Below are 22725 nucleotides of genomic sequence, written 5' to 3'. Positions count from 1 at the left end.
CTCTTGTCTCTCTCTTCCTCCCATCATTTCCAGCATAGTTTATTGCCCTTCACTTTTGTCACTTCTATGTTTATGAAGTTGTTAGTTGATATAGAAGTTTCCTTGAGGTATCTTTCATGAAATATAATAGCTTATCTTGATTAGTGGCTTAACATTTGTCTGTTTGGGTAGAGGTTTCCATTAGCTGAAACAAAGAGGCTGGTGGTCACTTCTGCTTCCTGCCTCACAGAATGAGGAACCCGCATGGAAATGAGAACATCAGAAGAAGGCAGTGCGAACTGGGTAGACCCCAGAGTGATTCTGAATGGGCTTGAGGTCATTTATCTGTGGGGCAGGACTCTGTATGGGTGCATGAATGAATGCATGGAGTCTGTAAAACAAGCAGGAGGAACTGAAAGTGCCTGTACAGTTGCAGAGCTATGATGTGATTGGAATAACAGACTTGGTAAGATAACTCACATGACTGGAGCACTGTCATGTATGGGTATAAACTGTTTGCGAAGCAAAGGTAGGGGAGAAGGGGAAGAGGAGTTGTGCTGTATGTAAAAAAGCTGTATGATTCCTCAGAGCTGCAGTATGAAACTGGAGGGAGGCCTGCTGAAAGTCTCTGTTTTAAGAGTCGGATGGGAGAACAACAAGGGTGACCTCATGGTGGGTGTCTGCTATAGACTACCAGAGAGGGAGGATGAGGCTTTCTTCAAACAGTTTGCAGAAGTTTCTTGATCACAGGCCCTGGTTCTCATGGGGGATTTCGATCATTCTGACATCTGCTGGGAGGGCAATACAGCAGTGCACAGGCAGTACAGGAATTTGGAGAGTGTTGGGAACAATTGCCTGGTGCAAGTGTTGGAGAGGCTAACGAGGGGCTGTCCTTTTCTTGACCAGCTGCTTCACAAACAGGGAAGAATTGGTGGGGAATGTAGGATAGGAATGGATGACAACTTGGGCAGCAGTGACCATGAGATGATTGAGTTGAGGATCCTGAGGAAAGGAAGGAAGCAGCAAATCAGAGGAAGGACCCTTGGACTTTAGAAAAGCAGACTGACTCACTTGGGGAACTTATGGGAAAGTTCCTCTGGCAGGCCAGGTTGAGGGGGGAAAGGAGTCGAGGAGATCTGGCTGGTTTTTAAAGAAATCTTACTGAAGGTGCAGGCATCTTGAAGTTCTGGAAGACTAGCAAGTATGGCAGAACACCAGCGTGGCTTAGCAAGGAACTCTTCAATGAGCTAAAACACAGAAAGGAAGCTTATAAGAAGTGGAAACTTGGACAGATGACTAGAGAGGAAGAATATAAGAGTATTGCTTGGGCATGCAAGAATGACATCAGGAAGATCAAAGTGGGATTGTAATTGTGGCTAGCTAGGGATGTGAAGGATTACAAGAAGGGTTTCTACAAGTATATCAGCACCAAAAGGAAGATCAGGGGGAAAGTGGGTCCTTTATTGAATGCGGAGGCAACCTAGTGACAGATTATGTGGAAAAGGCTGAAGTACTCAATACTTTTTTCACCTTGGTCTTCACAGGAAAGGTCAGCACCCAGCCTACTGCACCTGGCAGTACAGCTTGGGAAGAAGGTGAGTAGCCAACAGTGGTGAAAGAATAGGTTAGGGACTATTTAGAAAAGTTGGATGTGTGCAAGTCCATGGGGCCAGACGCAAAGCACCCAAAGGTTCTGAGGGAGTTGGCCAATGTGATTGCAGAGCCTCTGGCCATTATCTTTGAAAACTCATGGTGATTGGGAGAGGTCCATGATGATTGGAAAAGGGAAAATATAGCAAAGAAGTGGGATCTGCAGAACTGCAGACCAGTCAGCCTCACCTCCGTCCTTGGGGAAAATCATGGAGCAGATCCTCAAGGAATCCTTTTCTAAGCACTTGGAGGGGGATATGACTGATTAACAGGTATCCTGGTTTTCTCTGATATTAAAAAAAAAAAATCCCAATTTTTAGTTTAAAAAAAGTAACCCAAAATCCACATTTTTCCATGATTAAAATGAAACACCAGTAATACATAAATGTAGATTATAGTGGTATTTCATTTTAATCACAGAAAAATGTGGATTTTGGGTTACTTTTTTTAACCTGAAAATTGGGGATTTTTTTAAAATCAGAGAAAACCAGGATCCTTGCTGATTAGGAACTGTCAGGATGGATTAACAAGGATAAGTCATGCCTGACTAACCTGGTTGCCTTCTGTGATGAAAGATGACTGGTCCTGGATGCAGAAAGAGCAGTGGACCTGATATAACTTGACTTTAAGAAGGCTTTTGATACCCTCTCCCACAATATTCTCCCCATTCTCTCAAGCAAGCTAAGGAAATAAAAGTTGCACGAATGGACTGTAAGGTGGATAGATAACTGGCTGTTTCATTGGAGGGAGTCCAGCAGAGGGCAATGAAAGGTTAAGGGATTGGGGCACATGACTTATGAGAAGAGGTTGCAGAAACTGGGCTTATTTGGTCTGGAGAAAAGAAGACTGCAAAGACATTTAATAGCAGCCTTCAACTACCGAGTGAAGGGTGGTTACAAATGCCTGGATCTAGACTATTCTCAGTGGTAGCAGGTGACAGAACAAGGAGCAATGGTCTCAAGCTGCAAAAAGGAAGTTTAGGTTAGATATTAGGGAAAACTTTCTCTAGGAGGCTAGTAAAGCACTGGAACAGGCTACCCAGAGAGGTTGTGGAATCTCCATCCTGAGAGGCTTTTAAGACTTGGCCAGACAACCTTGGCTGGGATGATTTAGTTGCTTAATCAGAGTGTTCTCTTATCCCATCTTTCATGTCATTGAAGGTATTGAACAAAACTGACTCCAGGACCAACCCCTGTGGCACTCCACTTGATACTGGCTGCCAGGTCATCTAGGCTAGCCCTCCTGCTTTGAGCTGGAGGTTGGATTAGATAACCTTCTGAGGTCCCTTCCACCCCTAATTTTCTCTGATTGTATGATTCTTATGTTTTGAATGTTGATGGACAACATTAGTGCTGTATCACTAAGCTAGATGAAGCAATGTGGTTGTCCCTGTCAAAAGGACTTATGAAGACAGGGCTTCTGGACAGAAGTTTTCAGTCTGACTTGGTTTTGCATATTTAAAAATGGTAAAACATCATGGCAGGTGGAGTCAGATAGAGGTTTTGCAGTATTAGTGAGGACATCCTGAGCTCCACTATTCCCTGTTCTTATAACGGTCTTATGAATAGAAGGTACAGATGCTGTATTTTACAGGTAGCCAAAAACTTTGCCATGCACATTTTTTCTCTGTTCTGTTAAACTGTCCACAAGACCAGAAGGTGATTCTGTTAGCATATCCTTGGCCAAAAAAAGCTGTTTTTACTAATCATCTCAGGGTAGTTCACATGGATCTTGTAACTCTTCTATGACAAATTCTGCTATATCTCGCCTCCAGAGCAAGGATATTTAAAGCTCTTGAGCAGGATCTCAGGAAGAAAAGAAGCTGCTTGGGGTATTCTCTCTCAACTTCCTAGGAAAGTTTCCTCCAGTTCTTCAAGTGTGACAGAAAATCATACAGTGATGCAGAAATATGAAGCCTGTCTTATTACATTACAGGTTTTGGAATTACCTGTGTTGAGACCTTCCTGTAGGACTGATTTGCAAAGAATCATCAAGTAACATCTGGATTGTGACAGGAAAAGGATTCAAGTGTAATCAGGTACTGAACATTTTCTTCAGATCCTAAGGTTCATTAATTACCTCCATGGACCTCCACTTGGTTCTGAACATGTGATTCCCAACCCATTCACGTCTTAGGAAAACTTCCTTGCATTTCCTGTCAGTGAAGGTACAGTTGCTCATATCAGCTGCTTGACTAGCAAGCCAGGTCCCCTTCATTCCAGTGCCCCCTTGTCTGAAAAGCAGTATTGCAACTTTCAAAAAAAAGCCTAACAAGAAAACCCCACTCAAAGATGGATGGTCCACTCATACAGTTGGCAAATCAGTGCTTTTCCTAGCAAGGTGAAAGATCATTTGATTGCTTGTTCACATATCTCTTTAAGTTTTACAAGATGTTCAGGTATCCGGTGATGCCATTTGGTAGGGGGCGTCATGCTATAACCTCTGCAGTAGAAACAGAAAATCATAGAGTCTTAGGGTTAGAAGGGACCTCAGGAGGTCATCTTCTAGTCCAGCTGCTTGCTCAAATCAGGTCTGTCCCCAACTGTATCATCCTAGCCAGGGTTTTGTCTACCTGGGTCTTCAAACCTCTAAGGATGGAAATTCCATAACCCTACTGTTTTACTACCATCCCCATGAGAGAGCTTTTTTCCTCATATCTAACCTAAACTTCCCTGCTTTCACTTGAGCCCACTGTCCCTTGTTCTGTCATCTGCCACCACATAACAGTCTCATTCCATCTTTGTAACCACCCTTCAAGTAGTTGAAGGCTGTTATTAAATCCCCCCCAGTCTTCTCTGCTCTAGACTAAATAAGCCCAGTTCTCTCAGCCTCTCCTCAGAAGTCATATGCCCCAGCCCCCCTAACTACTTTTGTTGCCCTCTGCTGGACTCTCTCCAATTTGTCCACATACTTTCTTTAGTGGGGGGCCCAAAACCGGACACAGTATTCTAGATGTGGCCTCACCAAGTGCCAAATACAGGGGAAGAATCACTTCTCTTGAAAGGCCGGCAATGCTCCTACTAATGAAGCCCAGTATGCTGTTAGCCTGCTTTGCAACAAGGGCAAGCTGCTTGCTCGTATTCAGGTTATTGTCCACTGTAACCCCCAAGTCCTTTTCTGCAAAGCTGCTGCTTAGCAAGTGGGTCCCCAGCCTGTACCTGAGCATGGAATTGTTCCCTCCTAAATGCAGGACTTTGCAGTTCTCCTTATTGAATTTCACAAGCTCTTTTTTAGTCCAATCCTCCAATTTGTGTAGGTTGATCCGAATCCTAGCCCTACCCTCCAGCATATTTACTACTCCCCTACAGCTTGGTGTCATCTGCAAAAATTCTGAGGGTGCAATCCATCCCTTCTCCCATCATTGATGAACGTATTGAACAAAACCAGCCCCAGGACTGACCCCTGGGGCACTCCATTTGGTACTGGCTGCCATTAAGTACTACCCTTTGAGCCCAACAATCCAGCTGGTTTTCTATTCACCTTACAATCTATTCATTCAACTCATAGTTTCATAGTAGCTAGGGTAAGCAGGGACCTGAACAGATCATCTAGCCTGACCCCCCTGCCACAGGAAGGAATGAATGCTGGGTTCTCAAGACCCCAGACAGGTGATCGTCCAACCTCCTCTTGAATATGCCCAAGGTAGGAGCAAGGACCACCTCCCTGGGAAGTTGGTTCCAGATTTTGGCCACCCTAACTGTAAAATATTGCCTTCTGATCTCTAACCTAAACCTATTCTCCATCAACTTATGACCATTGTTCCTAGTCACCCCAGGTGGTGCTGGGGAGAAAAGAGCTCTTCCTATTTGCTGTTGATCCCCCCCTGACGAGCTTGTTGGCAGCCACCAGGTCCCCCCTCAGCCTCCTCTTGCTGAGGCTGAACAGGTTCAGGTCCTTCAGTCTCTCCTCATAGGGCCTGTCCTACTGCCCTCTCACCAAACGGGTGGCCCTCCTTTGAACCTTCTCCAGGCAGGCCACATCCCTTTTGAAGTACTGCATCCAGTACTGGGCGCCGCACTCCAACTGCAGCCTGACCAAAGTCGCATAGTGGGGGAGTATCACCTCTTTGGACCGGCCTGAGATGCACCTTTGGATGCATGACAAGGTATGGCTGGTCTTGCTGGCTGCGGTCTGGCATTGGCGGCTCATGTTCATCTTGGAGTCAATAATGACTCTGAGATCCCTTTCCACCTCTGTGCTTTCAAGAAGGGAACTCCCCAGCCTGTATGTATGCCGTGGATTCCTTCTCCCAAGGTGCAGCACCCTGCATTTGTCTACGTTGAACCCCATCATATTCTCGTCTGCCCACTTTTGTAGTCTGTCTAAATCTAGTTGCAGCCTCTCTGTCCCTTCAAGTGTGTCCACCTTGCCCCACATCTTAGTGTCATCAGCAAACTTGGACAGCGTGTTTTCCACCCCCTTATCCAAGTCACTGATGAAGATATTAAACGGTGCAGGCCTGAGGACCGAGCCCATTTTTTACCCATCCAACTGTGCAGGCATCAATGCTGCAGTCACTTAATTTATTGATGAGGATGGGGTGAGAGACAGTGTCAAAGGCCTTCTTAAAGTCTAGAAAGACTATGTCCACAGCGACACCATCATCCAAGGATTTAGTTACTTGGTCGTAAAAGGCAATCAGGTTGGTCAGGCAGGACCTGTCTTTGATGAACCCATGCTGATTGCCCCTGAGCATGATCTCCCCTGCAGGCCCCCTACAGATATGCTCCTTGATGATCCTCTCCAAGAGCTTCCGGAGCACTGAGGTGAGGCTTTACAGGCCTGTAATTACTTGGGTCCTCCTTCCTCCCCTTCTTAAAAATAGGGACCACATTAGCCAGTTTCCAGTCCCCAGGCACGTGGCCAGATGACCACGAATGCTCATATAACTGGGCTAAGGACTCCACGATGACCCCTGCCAGCTCTCTCAACACCTTTGGGTGGAGGGCATCTGGACCTGCAGATTTTAAAATGTCTAGCCCTTCCAGAAGATCCCTAACAACATCTGTACTGACTGAAGGCCTGACAGAGCTATCCCCAAGAGCATCCCTCTGGTAGGTGGGATGTCCCAGTCCCTGTTTAAGAAAACAGAGGCAAAGGAACTGTTAAAAATATCAGCTTTCTTGTCTGGTGTAGCCACAAGATTACCGTTTGTGTCTTGCAGGAACCCTACATTGCCTGGTGCCCTCTTTTTGCTCCCAATGTACTTGAAAAAGGACTTTTTGTTGTCCTTAATCCTGGACACTAGCCTGAGTTCCATCTCTGCCTTGGCCTTCCTAATAGCCCTCCTACACTCCCGGGCTGAGGAGGAGTACTGCTCCTTGGTGATAGTTCCTCCCTTCCACTGGTTGTATGCCTCCTTTTTAGTCCTTAGGCATTGCTGAATGCCCTTGCTGAGACAAGGGGGTTTCTGAGCACTCTTACCCCCTTTGCTTCTCTCAGGGACTGTTATCCTTTGGGCCTGGAGGATCGCCCTCTTAAGGTACGACCATCCCTTGTGGGCTCCCATCTCCTCTACCTTCTGGGCCCTTAGTGCTTCCCCCACTAGTCTCCTAAGCTCATTGAAGTTGGCCCTTCTGAAGTCAAGGGCTTTAGCCTTGGTGTGAGCCCTAGATGCCCTGCGTTGGATAGTGAAATCCAGCAGGTGATGATCACTATTGCCCAGGTGGTCAGGGACCTGCAGTCCCCTCACCAGATCATCCCCCATGGCCAGCACCAGGTCCAGCAAGGTGTTACCCCTAGTGGGGCTGTGCACTTCCTGGATAAGGTGAAGGTCCTGTAATACAGCCAGGAACCTACGCGAGCGGTCAGACCTGGCTGTCTGCTCCTCCCAGCAAATGTCTGGGTAGTTTAGGTCACCCATGACAATAACATCCCTTGACCTAACTGCCTCTATAAACTGGCTGGCGAAGTTCTGGTCTAGCTCTTCCCCCTGGTTGGGTGGTCTGTAGTAGACACCCACCGTAAGGTCCCTTTCACCACGCCCCCCTTGTAGTTTGACCCATAGTGTTTCTGCCCAACCCTCCTCTAACCTGAAGCTAATCCTTGATGATGTGAGGTGCTCTTTGACATAGAGCACAACCCCCCCCACCTTTCCTCTCTGTCCTGTCTCTTCTATATAGGGTGTACCACCGAATGCCCACCGCCCAGTCATAGGTAGGGTCCCACCAGGTTTCTGTGAGCCCTACTAAGTCTGGGTTGTTACTTGGCATAGTTCCTCCTGCTTACACTCCATACTACAAGCATTAGTGTAGAGGCACCTGAGGCCTCCTGAGGGTGTTCGTGCCTTCCTTCCACTCCCAGGACAGTTGTGGCCCCCTGCTCCTTGGGCGTTGATACTTACCTGTGCTTCCCTTCCTCTTGTCACCCTGCGTGCTGGTGAAGTATCCTCTCCACTCGAAGCGGCCCCTTCCCCTGGCGAAGCTAGTTTAAAGCCCGCCGTACGAGGTCAGCCAACCTAGAGGAAAAGATGCATCTGCCATTAGGGGAGAGGTGAAGCCCATCCCGCCCCAGCATGCCCTCCTTACAAAAACATGGGTCATTGTCAAAAAACCCAAAGCCTGCCTCATGGCACCAGCTCCGAAGCTGTCGATTAACTACGTCAACGCAGGCCTCATGACGCCTACCCCGTGCACTTACCGGGAGAATGGAGGAAAATACCACCTGAGCTCCCGTCCTCTTCAGTTGGTGTCCCAAGGCCTTATAGTCCTCCATGATGTAGTCCTCTTATAGTCCTCCAACTTGAACTTCCTTAACTCGCTTGGGAGAATGTTGTGGGAGACTGTATCAAAAGCCTTGCTGAAGTCAAGGTATATCACATCCACTGCTCTCCCTGCATCTGCAGAACCACTCATCTTGTCATGGAAGGTAATTGGGTTGGTCAGTCATGACTTGCCCTTGCTGAATCCATGCTGACTGAGTCTGATCACTTTCTCCTCCAAGTGCATAGAAATGGATTCCTTGAGGACCTACTCCATGATTTTTCCAGGGAATGAGGTGAGTCTGACCAGTCTGTTCCCTGGATCCTTCTTCTTTTCTTAAAGATGGACATAATATTTGCCCCTTTACCATTGTGTGGGACCTCTCCCGATTTGCCATGAGTTTTCAAAGACAATGGCCAGAGGCTCTGTAATCACGTCAGCCAACTCCTTTGGCACCCTTGGGTGCATTGTGTCTGGCCTTGTGGACTTGTACATATCCAGGCTTTCTAAAATCTAAATCATCCCTAACTTGTTCTTTTGCCACTGTTGGCTGCTTACCTCCTCTCCAAACTGTGCTGCTTGGTGCAATATTCTGGGAGCTGACCTTGCCTGTGAAGACTGAGGTGAAAAAGGCATTGAGTACTTCAGCCTTCTTCCACATCACCTGTCACTAGGTTGCCTCCGGATTCAGTAAGGGACCTACATTTTCCTGATCTCCCTCTTGTTGCTAACATACTTGGAGAAACCCTTTTTGTTACCCTTCTTATCACTTGCTAGCTGTAACTTCAATCCCACTTTGACCTTCCTGACTTCATCCCTGCATGCCCGAGCAATGCTTTTATACTCCTACCTATTTGCTTGTTTAAGTTTCTACTTTTTGTAAGCTTCCTTTTTTTTTTTTTTTTTTTTATTAGCTCATTGAAGATTTCCCTGCTAAGCCAAGCTGGTCTTCTGCTGTACTTGCTAGTCTTCCAGCACATTGGGGTGGTTTGTTTCTGTGCCCTCAGTAAGGTTTCTTTAAAATACAACCAGCTTTCCTGGACTCCTTTCCCTTTCAGACAGGCCTCCCAGGGGATCCTGCCCATCAGTTTCCTGAGTGAGTCAAAAGTCTGCTTTTGTGAAGTCCGGGGTCCTTACTCTGCTTCTCGCCTTCCTTCCTTTTCTCAGGATCCTAAACTCAATCTTCTTCTAGTCACTGCTGCACAAGTCGCCATCCATTACTACATTCCCCACTGATTCTTCCCTGTTTGTGAGCAGCTGGTCTCTTCAACACTCGCATTAGGCAGTTGTTCCCTACGCTTTCCAAAAATTTCCTGGATTGCTTGTGCACTTGTCTTGCCCTCCTAGCAGATGTCAGGGTGATTGAAATTCCCATGAGAACCAGGGTCTGTGAACTGGAAACTTCTGCTAGCTGTTTGAAGAAAGCCTTATCCACCACATTCTCATGGTCTGGTGATGTATAGCAGACCCCCACCACAACATCTGACCTTAAACCAGAGACTTTCAACAGGCCTATCTCGTTTCATACTGTACTTCTGAGCTTTTGAATGTAATGTTTTCCCTCCCTGAAAACATATTCATAAAACAGGTTTTTGGAGCATGTCTTTGAACTCTGTATTAGAGAGAGAATTTTCTTTTCCAAAATCTTTTCTGAATTATTCCACGGATCAGACTCTCCCAACTTAGCGCATGTTCTTTTTTGCAGTAGGATTAATTGGTATTCAGATAATTTAACATTTAATCACCATACTTTGCAGTAGGAAAGTATTTTGAATCCACTGAGAAACCTAAATTCATGGATTCCACAGCAAAGGATTATTTTTCTATCTCTACTGTCCAGGCTTTTTAGTGTGGGCAGCCAAGCTTCTTCCTGTCAACAATTGCCAGGCTGGAGTTCTGTCTCTAGCTACATAAGTTGAAAACTAATTGTAAAAGATTCTGTGGATGCTGTATTTCAGAAAGGAAAGTTTTGGCAAATAGGGAAATTTTCTTAATGTGGTTCCACAATTGCAGTGTGTTGCATGTTGTTTTAGCTGCCAACACCTCCAGCTTCTGTCCCCTTTTCTCAGTAACTTCTGTTGTCCAGTATTAGTTTGTCAGCAGGAACACTCATGGCACGTTGAGACGTGGAGATTCAGGGACCTCATAGAATAAACTGAATGCAATTAAATATAAGCTGTTTTTATTTATTGATTTTTTTTTTTTAATTAGTTCTCATATCTAATTTATTTTCAAAGCTTCCGTACCCTGTTGTCAGTATAGGTATTGCAGAATTTCCAGGCTGCCTGTGTACTGCAGAATACTATGTAGCCACTGTATGTGTGGGCTCTTTCCTGGTGGTATTACTGTAGCAAACTTTTAGCTGCAGTTCAGAGATAGTTAACTAAGAGTTTAAGGCCACCTCAATTTTTAACTGCATGTGCCAGTCAGCCTTCACTTGAATTGTTATACTTAACCTGTAATGGATTATTCTGTAGTGTTCACAAATTCTAAGATGCTGACAAATGTGGAAAAAAAACAAAACAAAACATGTTCTGTCGGAAGCAGCAGCATGTTATTTCCATCTGGCTCCTCAGTGTCTTTAAAGATTGGACACTTCAGCAGGGCTTTTTGGTGCTTTTAGCTAAAGCTGATTCAATTGGCTATTAGATAAAAGCCCCGCTAAAGCGCCCTATAGATGTCAGAAAAGCCAGGTGCAACTAAGGCAGTCCCGCTTCCGCACATGCATTGGGCTTGGTGCACGAGCACGCTGAGTTTAAGCGCTGTTTTTGCTTTTTGGGGTTTTTTTATTTATTTTTTAGCACATCTGCAAGCACCCCTAATGCCCTGCAAAAGATGGGTACGTGTCCCAGCCTGCCTGGAGAGCTCTCCCCCACACGATAGATTTGACATAGAGGTGAGGAATGACATAAGGAATGGGAATGGGGAGCAGACAGAAGCTGCAGTAATGAGGAGTTACTCATTTTAGGCTTGTGTATACCTAAGGTAACATAATGGCTTGTTTGTTTTTTTGCCATAGACACTTTATTGATGCTACAGAAGTCAGAAATGATTTTGAAAAAGTGAGTAAGAAAAGACTTTCTGTACTCCAGAACTACCTACTTAGCAGAAAGAATAATACATGGTATATAAGTTCTACATAGAGACTGCTGAAGATTGCAGGGGAAAAGTGGTATAAATATAATCCACTACATGGAAAATGAAGATTGTTTTCTTATACTTCATATATACAAGGAAACTAAGTTAATGTCACTCAGCCTTAACTATTAAATGCGGGCTCTTGTATGCTTAGTGTGTACATTGAAAATTCTCAACATACTTTTTATGTAATTATGTTTGTGTTGGGATTGCAGGCATTAAGGTTGTAAATCTGATCTTGCCAAAGAAATAATGGCTATCAGGAGTAAATATTAGAATAGTAAAATCGTAGAAAATGAGCGCTGGAAGGGACCTCATGAACTCATCTAGTCCAACCCCCTGCTCAAAGCAGGACCATCCCTAACTAGATAATTCCAGCCAGGGCTTTGTCAAGCTGGGCCTTAAAAACCTCCAAGGATGGAGATTCCACCCCCCTCTCTGGGTAACGTGTTCCAGTGCTTCACCACCCTCCTAATGAGAGTTTTTTCCTAATATCCAGCTTAAACCTCCTTTGCTGCGACTTGAGACCATTGCTTCTTGTTCTGTCATCTGTCACCACTGAAAACAGTCTAGCTCCATCCTCTTTGAAACCACCCTTCAGATGGTTAAAGGCTGCTATCAAATCCCCAACAGTCTTCTCTTCTGCAGACTAAATAAACCCAATTCCTTCAGCCTCTCCTCAGCAGTCATGTGCCCCAGCCCCCTAACCATTTTTGTTGCCCTCCACTGGACTCTCTCCAATTTGTCCACATCCTTTCTAAAGTGGGGGGCCCAAAACAGGACAGAGTACTTCAGATGTGGCCTCACCAGGGCAGAATAGAGGGGAATAATTACTTCCCTTGATTTGCTGGCAGTGCTCCTACCAATGCAGCCCTGTATGCTGTTGGCCTTCTTGGCAACAAGAGCACACACTGCTGACTCATATCTATCTTATTGTCCACTGTAACCCCCAGGTCCTTTTCTGCAGAGCTGCTGCCCAACCAGTCAGTTCCCAGACTGTAGCAGTGCATGGGATTCTTCTGTCCTAAGTGGAGGACTTTGCCCTTGTCCTTGTTGAACTTCATGAGATTTCTTTTGGCCCAATCCTGCAATTGGTCTAGGTCACTTTAAATCCTAGCCCTACCAGTATATCTGCTACACTCCCCCCCTGTCAGCTTAGTGCCATTGCAAACTTGCTGAGGGCGCAATCCATCTCATCTTCCAGATCATTAATGAAGATGTTGAACAAAACTGGCCCCAGGACCACTGCCTGGGGCACTCTACTTGATACTGGCTGCTAACCAGGCATTGAGCCATTGATTACTACCCATTGAACCCAACAATCCAGCCAGCTTTCTATTCACCTTACAGTCCAGTCGTCCAACCCATACTTCCTCAGTTTGCTTGTAAGAATGCTGTGGGAGATGGTATCAAAAGCCTTACCAAAGTCAAGGTATATTACGTCTACTGCGTTGCCCTCATCCATGGAACCAGTCATCTCATCATAGAAGGCAATTGGGTTGGTTAGGCATGACTTGCCCTTGGTGAATCCATGCTGATTGTTTCTAATCACCTTCTCCAAGTGCTTAGAAATGGGTTCTTTGAGGACCTGCTCCATGATTTTTCTGGGGACTGAGGTGAGGAGGCTGACTGGTATGTATTTCCCTGTGTCCTCCTTCTTTCCTTCTTTAAAATGGGTGCTATATTTGCCCTTTTCCAGTTGTCTAAGACCACCTCTGATTGTCACGAGTTTTCAAAGATAATGGCCAGCAGCTCTGCAATCACATCGGCCAGCTCCCTTGGCACCCTTGGTTACGTTGCATCTGGTCCCATGGACGACATGTATACATCCACCTTTTCTAAATAGTCCCTAACCTGTTCTTTCACAACTGATGGCTGCTCACCTCCCCATACTGTGCTGCTTGGTGCAGTAGTCTGGAAACTGACCTTGCCTGTGAAGACCAAGGTAAAAAAGCCATTGAACACTTCAGCCTTTTTCTCATCCTCTGTCACTAGGTTGCCTCCCCCATTCAGTAAGGGGAACCATATTGTCCCTGACCTTCCTCTTGTTGTTAACGTACTTGTAGAAACCCTTTATTATCCTTTATGTCCGTTTCTAGCTGCAACTCCAGTTGAGGTTTCTGAATATTAACCCCTTTCAGAAATGTACTGTATTTATTGAAGTCCAAGACAAGGTTTCCCTCCACTTAATTTTCGGGGAGGGGAAAGCTCCTTGTCTTAGATTAGAGCATGCGGGGCATAGGCAGCTGCTACAGCTCTAACACTGACCTGAGGTTGGGGTTGCAGCTGCAGCTACAGCCTCTTTCCTATCCTTTGCCTGCCCCTTTCCACTGCACTTTGCTGCATGGTTGGGGCTGGGCTGGACCTAGACCTTGGTAGAGCCTGGTCCGAGCCAGAAGGTAATGAGGGAGCTAAAGAGTGGTGGGGCAGGGGGGAGAGGCTGCAGCAGAGGAGTGGCAGGCAATTGCAGGAACAGGTGTCAGGGGGTGGGCCCCTGGGGGAGGCAAGGGTCAGAAGTCAGGCTAGTTGACTCCCTTATCACCTGTCCCCCTGCCACTGCCTCCTGTGGTGATGAGTGGGATGAATTTAAGATGCCCCCTCCCCTCCAATAATTTGATTATATACATTAAATTCAGACTAGTCTTGGATTCAGGTAAATAAGATACAGTGAAGGCCAAAACACCACTCTTGTGAACATGGTGCCATTTTGTATGGATTATGCTCTTGTCCTGATTGGTTTTGGGACAGGATCATCACTTAAGTACTCTCTAGTTGGCTATAGGCCCAAGCTATATATTGGGATCATATGCTGGGTTGGTACGACTTTGTTCCATATTTTATGGAGAATCAAAATATCCTATAGTTTCATTGGCTTAGTATAGTGGTGGAAGGGTTTGATGAAAAGCTCACCCCTGTGGAAGGTAAATTATTTGTACTTTATAATCTGAAAGTATATTTTTCCATTGGAATCAAGCTGCCTACTGAGACTCAAGTAATACGGGGCAAAATAGAAGTGAAATAAGCTTAAAATCCCTAAATTCATTCATAGGTACCCAGGGATTGGATTTTTCAAAACCACTGAGTCACTTGAGCGCAACTGTTATTTAAAGTCAATGCAACTTTGACTTCTAGATCATTTAAACTAAGTGTAACAGGGTCCTACCCCACGGGTGGCCGTAATCCCCTTGAACCCACCCTCAGCCCTTATCAGCCTGGTTCCATTTGGGCAATCTCCCCTTCTCCTTTCCTGCCATGCCTTGATGCTGTTATATCTTTAGAAAAGGAGGCTGCTTTGGCATTCCCCAAGAAAGCTCTCATGAATGCCAGTCTTGCTGCTCATCATCTTAATAGCTAATCATGGCCTCAAACTCCCCTACAATTGTGCCCATGACTCGTAGGTGTTTCCAGTCATCACTTAAATGGGCACCTTGCCCCATACCACCAGGTTACCTTAGGCCTTCACTCCCTTGTTGGGGCTTTGGCCTTTCTGGCTTCTGCCCTCACTGCTCTGGCTGGTCCCTTTGGCCTAGACCAGGGGTAGGCAATGTTTTTTGGCTGGAGTGCTGAAAAACACCACAATGCCTACCTCGGAAGGTGCCGGAGTGCTGGCATGCCAGAAAAACAAAATGAAGGCAGGATGCACTACCTGTGCCCCTTGCCCTCCACCCAAAGCCCCTGCCCCCCAGCCCTGCTGCGCAGTCGCCACCAGCATGGAGCTGATGCCAGAGCTGTGGAGCCCAGCGCAGCTATTTACAGCTTGCCTGCGGCAGCTGCCCAGAGCCCAGGTTGGCTACAAAGAGCTGCGCCGGGCTCTGGAGCTCAGTCACCAGCTCTGTGCCGGGAGTAGGGGAGAGACCGGGGTTGCGCTGCCTCAGGCCCCTCCCACACTGCCTGCTCCAAGGCACATGTGCACATGCCAATACAGAGCTGATTCCTGGACTCTGGAGCCTGGCGTAGCTGTTGGTCCCGGCTCTGGGTAGCTGCTGCCAGCCGGGAGCCCAGGCTGCTCCCAGCAGGCAGCTGGGATGCTGCAAGCCCTGCTGGGAGCAGCCCGGGCTCCATCGGTGGAAGCATCTACCCAGAGCCAGGGTTGGCTGTGGCGTGCTGAGCAAAATGGACTTGTGTGGCATGGTCGTGTTGCCAACCCCTGGCCTAGACCTACCACACTGGGTCTGGCTGGTTGGTCTCTAGCCCTTATTTTGCCCTCCTACGCTCTTATCTCTGGGCTGTGTGCCCTCTGGCTCTAATTTCTGCCTCTCTCTGGGCTCATGGGCCTTCTGGCCCCAATCTCTACCCCTATCTGGGATGTAGGCTTGCAAGTTTTGTTCTCTGTCCCTCTTGGGTTTGTGGGTCCTCTGACCCCAATCTCTGCCCCTTTCTAGGCTGTGAGCCCCCTGATCCCAAGTTCTGCCTCTCGGGGATGTGGGACCCCCTGGACCCAATCTCTGCCCCTTTCGGGCTGCAGGCTTGCTAGTCCTTGTTCTCACCTCTCTACGCTGTGGGCTTCCTAGTTCTGTTTCTGCTGCTCTCAGGCAGTGGTTTTCAAATTTTCATTTGCAAACCCCTAAAAAATTGTGAATGTGGTTGTGGACTCCTTTGAATTGTAAGTGTGGGTATTCACATACTTTTGCTGTCTCTAGGCATAGTGGGGCCACTGAGAGACATGGGGAAAAACATATATAGGTGCACCGATGTATCAGTCCCATATTGGATCGGCACCAATATGAGGAAAATTGAGAGTATTGGCAATTGGCTTTTTTTGTCTGGTGTGGCTGATAATGTGTCTGATAAATGCACTGTGGTTGTGCACATGCACACGGCAACACCCAGGTGGCTAGGAGTACAGCCTGGCAGCGTGGAGAGCAGCTGGGTCTGGCTGGTAAGTCTGTTGTGAAGGAAGGAGGGGAGGGTGGGGGGGCAGATTGAGGCCCCTGTGGTGAGGGAGGGAGTGGGGCTGACCTTGTCTGTGAGCTTTTTTTACCTCTGTAGGCAGCCAGCATTCTCACAGTCCATCACTTGGCTGCTCCCTGCAGAGCTCCTTTACCTTCAGTTTCCAGGACCAGACTGTTCTGCCTCTTTCCTTGGTTTATATGCTCTAGATCTCTGCCCCTTTCTGGTCATGTGACTCCCTGGGCAGCCTGCAAGATGGCCTATTGCACCAGAGCTAGCACTCCATTTGCTCTCTTGCTGCTTCTTGGGTTTACTCTACTGTTGCTGTGCTACCAACACAGTAATAGGCACTTCTCATTTAAAGGGCTCTGGCTGCCTATCATGCTATAGCTAGCCTTCCTCTTTACTTATTGAGTGCAGTTTGCTTCCATCTTCTCGCTCTCAGTAACAGGGCTGTAGGTTCCCTGTTAGACCTAGGGTAGACAGCCTTTTCCAGCCGTGAGCTAGAACGACCCACCCTGGGTTGGAGGCAGACAGGTGGGTGCCAGGACCCCTGCCACCACTGCTCATCTTCCTGGCAACACAGGGAGAGCACCCACAGATGACATTCCCTGACATCAAGTGCTTCACCAAAAACTTTGAATCTGGCCCTGCATCTGTTAGCCAGATTGAAATTGTGGACCATAAGTTGCTGACTCCTAGTTTAAACTATTTCCACATACACCCCCATGCAATATTCAGGGCAGTCTCCAACCTGGATGGATTGAAGAACTGGAACTGTGGATAGAGTCTCTGGGTAGGTTTCTTCTAGTTCATGTAGAATAGAAATCCTTGTTAATTGATTAACAGATATCTTGACTCTCCATTCTGAACAAATGACTGAAAGCTGGTGTTTGACCTGGCAAGCCTGCCCACTTGAGGAACTGACTGCAAAGGTTCAGAAATGCCCCTTGAAATCCCATACCTGAGGCTTATAGGCTTATCGGTCTTTGGTAGGAGTCTTCATTCTGTTTTGTAGCTTGACCCCAAGCACATTTAGAAGTCTGAGCATATCATTAGTAGCTTTTAGTTAATAGAATACAGATACAAAAGACAGCTGATTTCCAAGGTAGAGACTGAAGGGGGGTGCCAGTGGTCCATACAAAGACTTTGCTGCAAGAAGCCAGATGATGAGAGTCTGACAGAGACAGCAGTGAAGGTCAGATTGTATTTATGTCCAAGCCTTGATGACTAGGGTTTGAAGTAGTATATAGGCTAAACTGACTTGTAGAAGCAACCAGCTGCCCTATTTATGGTATTCCCTTCCCCTGACACTCTCATTTGAAAGGAATTAGTCTTGTTATTGTGGCTAGAAATATTACTGGGAAAGTAGGAACTTTACTGAGGCCATATGTGAAGTTTGCCCACTGTACTGTTTCAGGGGTGGCACACCAGAGATTACTCTTTAGTGCAGAAACATAACTGAAGCAAAGCCTGCTTCCTGTGCCACTTGATGACTTTGTCTGTCACCTGCAGTAATGGAAATGTGTCCCTTGACAGTTGCTTTGGACAAGGTGATATTACCTCAGTAATTAACAGATTATTTGGTCTGGTCACGCTGTACATTTCTCTAGTTTTTGTCCTAAACTGCTCTATTGAAAGACAGGATTCTTAAACAATTTTGGGGCAACATCTTCATAGGAAAAGGTCTTCCAAGTCACTTCCCTTCTAATCCCATTCATCTATTTCCCTGGCAACTAATGTAACAATTGCTTACATGGAAGAGTTACAAGAGAAGTATTTTTAGCTGCCCTTAAAGTAGTTTAGAGGCTGGAAAGAAGAAAGCTGGATCAAGGGACTGACCTGCTATTGTCTCCCAGCAGGTGCTTAAGTGGAGTGCTACTGGACAACAGGTATATTTGGGAATTACTAGTGTAAAGGAATCACTTTACACACTGCCAGAGTGTCATAGCTGTTAACAGTGCACACCATTTAAATGTTACCTGAGGAAAGAAACAGAATAGAAATATGTCCAGTTGAAACTGCTAGAGTTCCTTACATGGACGTTACAAGCCCTAAATCTCTAAACTAGGATTTAATTGGGTTGCTGGGGTTTAGATTTTTCTTTCATTAAGAAATGTGGTCATTTGGGAAGACAGCAACTTCCCATTCCAGAAGCCTGCAGGGTATTGCTTCATCAGTGACTCCTGGTAGAAAGAGAAGGGGGAGATGTAAGATACTCTTCAGTAACCATTTTCTCTTCTTTGAAGTGCCTTAGTGGTCTTGGCAATCTCCTACCTAGCTGTTGAAAAGCCTGCTTTTAACCTAAAATATATTGAGATTGCAGCCCCTGGGGCTCCAGGTTCCTGCTTTTTGTCCTGATCTGAGATGCTTGTATTGCTTCCCCTGAAACCCTCTCTGATTGTTCTAAGTCTGGCAATTTGTGTAAGTGACAGTCTGACTTTTGAACTCCATCAGAAGCTCCTTCAGACCAGAAACTGTATCAAAGAGTGATTCGTCCCCTTTTTCCACATTTAATGGAACCTACATAAAATTGTGACCATGTGGTAGATAGCTGTGCTTTTGGATTTGGAGGACTGCAACAAGTTCTCTGTAGAAATAGGGGCTTCCAAAACCAAGTGGTAGCTAGGATCGTTCCCTATGAGAAATACTCTCTGTTTTTATTGCAGAGAGTTAAGATATACTGTTGCTGTCTAGGGTCTTCTATCTAACCAAGTCAGCTCATTTAGTCACCCTTCTATGTAGTGTATGTCAGATCTTTCACAGACTAAACATAGGATGCCATTTAAGTACGATGACTATTTAAGATGCAATAACTGTTCATATGAAAACAGGTTAGTTGTACTGTATATTAACTTTATAGAGTTGTCATACTTTCTTAATGCCATCTCTTCTCCCAGGGGAAGAATTTCAGAGTGCGCATTTACTAGCCTACCTGAATTGCTTATTTGGAAGTATACTGTACTGTGGCCGTCCAACATCTTGACAGATGAAAGGAGACATGGCAAAGTAAGTCAGTCAATGGTGCTTGGCAATGGTGTGGAAGAAGAGCCCAATGTGCAAATGGCAAACCTTCCTAAAGTGGCTTCAGGTCCACTTTTCAAATGGAGGCTGAGGCACGCTGTGCTTCCTGACTCACTTGTGGGCCTCAGCCTGGGCTCTCTGGCTCTTTACGGTGACTGCATCAGCTTTGACCTAGCTTCTCCAGACTGAGCAATTGTGGGCAGGGTTCTCCCAGTTGTCAGCAGGAATGTTGAATTTCTTGAGACCTTGCTTGACCTTGTCACCGTGTCTGAGCTTTGGCCTTCCTCTGCATCATGGGCAGTTCTTGAGTTGGCCATAGAGCACAGCCTGTGACAGGTGATCTTGAGGCATGTGTTCCATGTGTCTCAACAAGTGAAGCCTGTGAGTGTCCAGCATAGCCTGCATAGACTGTAGGCCAGTTGTCTCAAGAATCTCGTTGGTGATCCATTGGTCCCAAGTGACTCCAAGGATTTTTCTGAGAAGGTGGCAGCTGTTCATTCAGTCTCCACTCCTGCTTGGAATATGTGACCTAGCTTTCACAGCCCTAAAGGAGTGTACTGAGGACACAAGCCTGATAGATGGACGCCTTTGTGTTCAGGCCTAGCAATTTGTTGTTCCAGACACGTGAAGTAAGTTTGCCAAGAGTGACAGAGGCTTTGCCGATTCTTGCATCAAGTTCTCTATCAAAGCTAATTGACCTGGTAAGTGTTGCGCCGAGATAGCAGAAGTGGTCTACGCTGCCCAAAGCATTATTATTAACAGTGATTTTGGGTGGGATGTTGGTGCCATGCAACATTACATCAGTTTTCTTGATACGGATTGCCATGCCAATCTTGATGAATGCATTGGAGAACTTGTTCATCATGATCTGCAATTCATCAGGTGAGTTAGATGAATAAAGCATCATCTGTGAAGAGCAGATCTGAATAGTGTGCTGGGTGATACGCCTTTTGCTCTGAAATCATCTGATGTTGAACAAGGTGCTGTCCAACTTTTATTCGGTTAGTATGCCAGATTGATTGTTTCCAAAAGCGTGCTTAAGTATGATAGAGAAGATACCAAAGCTGGTAGGTGCTAAAATGCAGCCTTGCTTCATGCTAGAATTAATGCTAAACTCAGATGATGTTTCATTTTCATACTGGATGGTTGCCTTTATTCCCTCATGGAACTCCTTGACTAGGGAGAGCACCTTTTGTAGAGAGCCAGTTTTCAACAGGATCTAGTAGATGCCATTCCTGGTAACCATATCAAAGGCCTTTTGTAGGTCAACAAATGCTACATAGAGAGGTGCCTGTTCACGGCTTTTTTTCTTGCAACAAATGCTGTGTGAAGGACAGATCAGTTGTGGAGTGTCCAGCTGGCTCTCAGGGTAAACTCTCTCAGCAAGGACTTAGTCAGCAGGACCCTTGCAGGCACATTGCCGACCACACTCACCAGAGATATCCCTTGGTAGTTGTTGCAGTCTGCTCTGTCCCCTTTATTTTTGTATAGAGCAACTATCTTTGCATTTTCAGATCCTGGGATATATGGCTTTCTTCCCAGTAGGCACAGAGAAGTGCATGGATGTTGCTCACAAGCTTTCTCCCCCCTGCATTTAGGAGCTCCCGAAGTATCTGATCATTGCCTGCTACTTTCCCAGGTGCAATCTCTTTGATAGCTTCTGCTACATCTTTTGAGAGTTGGTGTTTGGTCCAGCTCCTGTATCATTGGAAGCTGGAGAATGGCAGCTAAGGCAGTATCACAGATAATGGCATCCTTTGAGTAGAGTTCTTTGTAATGCTTAGTCCATCAGTCAAGATATTCTTGCCTGGCAGTCAGGATGGTACCATCTTTCATTTTCAGGTTTGTAGTCTTTTAAGAAGTTGGACTAAGTGCCTCTGATTCCAGCATGGTACCACAAAGGGTTCCCTCTTTTAAAAGCAGATCTAAATCTTTTTGCACAGGTCCTGCCAGTACTTCCGGACAAATTCTTTGGTGGCTTTCTGGACCACAGCCATTGAACTTGAGATTTCTGGACTTAATTGGTTGTTGAAGTAGAGTTAGGCAAGCTTGCTTTCTCTTTCCTATGAGTAGGAGCAGCAGGTGTTCAGATGCTGTGAAGCAGTCCGGTTGTTTTTTCTTTGTTCCAAAGATGTCCTTTGCCCTAGCCAGTGTCTTGTTCTTGAAGCTTTCTCACAAGGTGTCAGCAACAGGGGGATCAAGTTGATCATTTTCAGAAACGTGTAAAGTTTCAATGTGCATTTGAGCAAGTGTCAGAATCCTTCATGTTAGTGATGTTGAGGCGAGATTTGCTTTTTGGCTTCACATGATGGATCTTTTTAGAGTGTAATTGGAACTTGGCCCTGACAAAGGCGTAGTCAGTGTTACAATCAGCGCTATGCGTTGTTTGAGCATGTAGTGTATTGCTAATGTTTCTGTGACGTATCAGGATGAGGTCAAGCTGATGCCAGTGTCCTGAGCGGAGGTGCTTCCATGTGACCTTGCTGTGGCTGCTGCCAGGAAATAGATGTTCAAGACTGTCAGCTTACAGGAGGCACAAAACTCAAGGACATGCTGGCCATTTTTGTTGAGGATATTTGTGCCGTGTTGGTGCACCCAGTTTCCAGTGTCTGAAAATAGCGAGTTAAGGCTTCCAGGAACAGACAAGTTCAGTTGGACACAGCAGTAACACGGAAAGCAGTTGGTTGTACTTCTAATATCACTGTATGGTGGCTCATCTACATATGTTTGGGGGCTGGGTTTGTGTTATCACTAATGAGGAGGGATCCGGATTTTCCGTTCTCTGTAGAAAAACATGGATTTTCTCCTTTAAAGGAGAAAAATGCAGGAAACTGGTTTCCCCTTGCAGGCTGGCAGAGTTCTAGCTGGGGGGAGTGCGATGCACATGGCCAGCAATGCAGCCAGGCAGCAGTGGAGAGCAGTTCCCCCAGCTGCCTGCAGGTAAGTCTATGGGAGGAGCAGGGTAGGGCATATTGAGGTTCACATAGCAAGGGAGGGAGTGGGGCAGGTTTGGGGGCTGGGGCATTGCCCAACTGAGGTGGGAAATGGGGCCTGAGGGCCAGGGGTGGGAATGTGCAGCCACAGGCCTAGCTGGGGAAGTGGAAGGGAGCCATGGGCGGCTTATCGGGGGGGGGGGGGGGGGCTGGCTCCCTGCTGCTGCATGCACTCCCAGGGAGGGAGCATTGGGTGGCACATGCCCTTCAGATTTGTGCATGGGGTTGGGGAAGATGCAGGCTGCCCACTGCATGCTCAGGGCTCCCTGTCCTGCTCCCCTCCCTTCGGTGGGCATCCATGGGCCAACAGGCAGGACCCAGCGCAGGAGGCCAGAGAGGCTCAGTGCTGC

The 22725-nt window shown here is 46.5% G+C and overlaps 1 protein-coding gene across 3 annotated transcripts in view; it reads left to right on the top strand.

Annotated features, from left to right (window-relative positions):
- Nucleotides 1–22725, top strand: part of DAG1 (dystroglycan 1) — a 124956-nt gene that overhangs the window by 10171 nt on the left and 92060 nt on the right. Inside the window, exon 2 of one of the 3 annotated variants that reach the window (XM_019497009.2) lies at nt 3565–3667. The exons of the other annotated variants lie outside the window; for them this stretch is intronic. The gene's annotated coding sequence lies outside the window, so the exon portion shown is untranslated. The remainder of the gene's footprint in view (nt 1–3564; nt 3668–22725) is intronic. 3 annotated transcript variants of the gene reach the window in all.

This window comes from Alligator mississippiensis, chromosome 12 (genome assembly GCF_030867095.1).
Source record: "Alligator mississippiensis isolate rAllMis1 chromosome 12, rAllMis1, whole genome shotgun sequence".
In the NCBI taxonomy this organism is placed as follows: Eukaryota; Metazoa; Chordata; order Crocodylia; family Alligatoridae; genus Alligator; species Alligator mississippiensis.
Note: the sequence above shows the minus strand (reverse complement) of the source record. Positions and strands in the feature narration are given on the sequence as shown.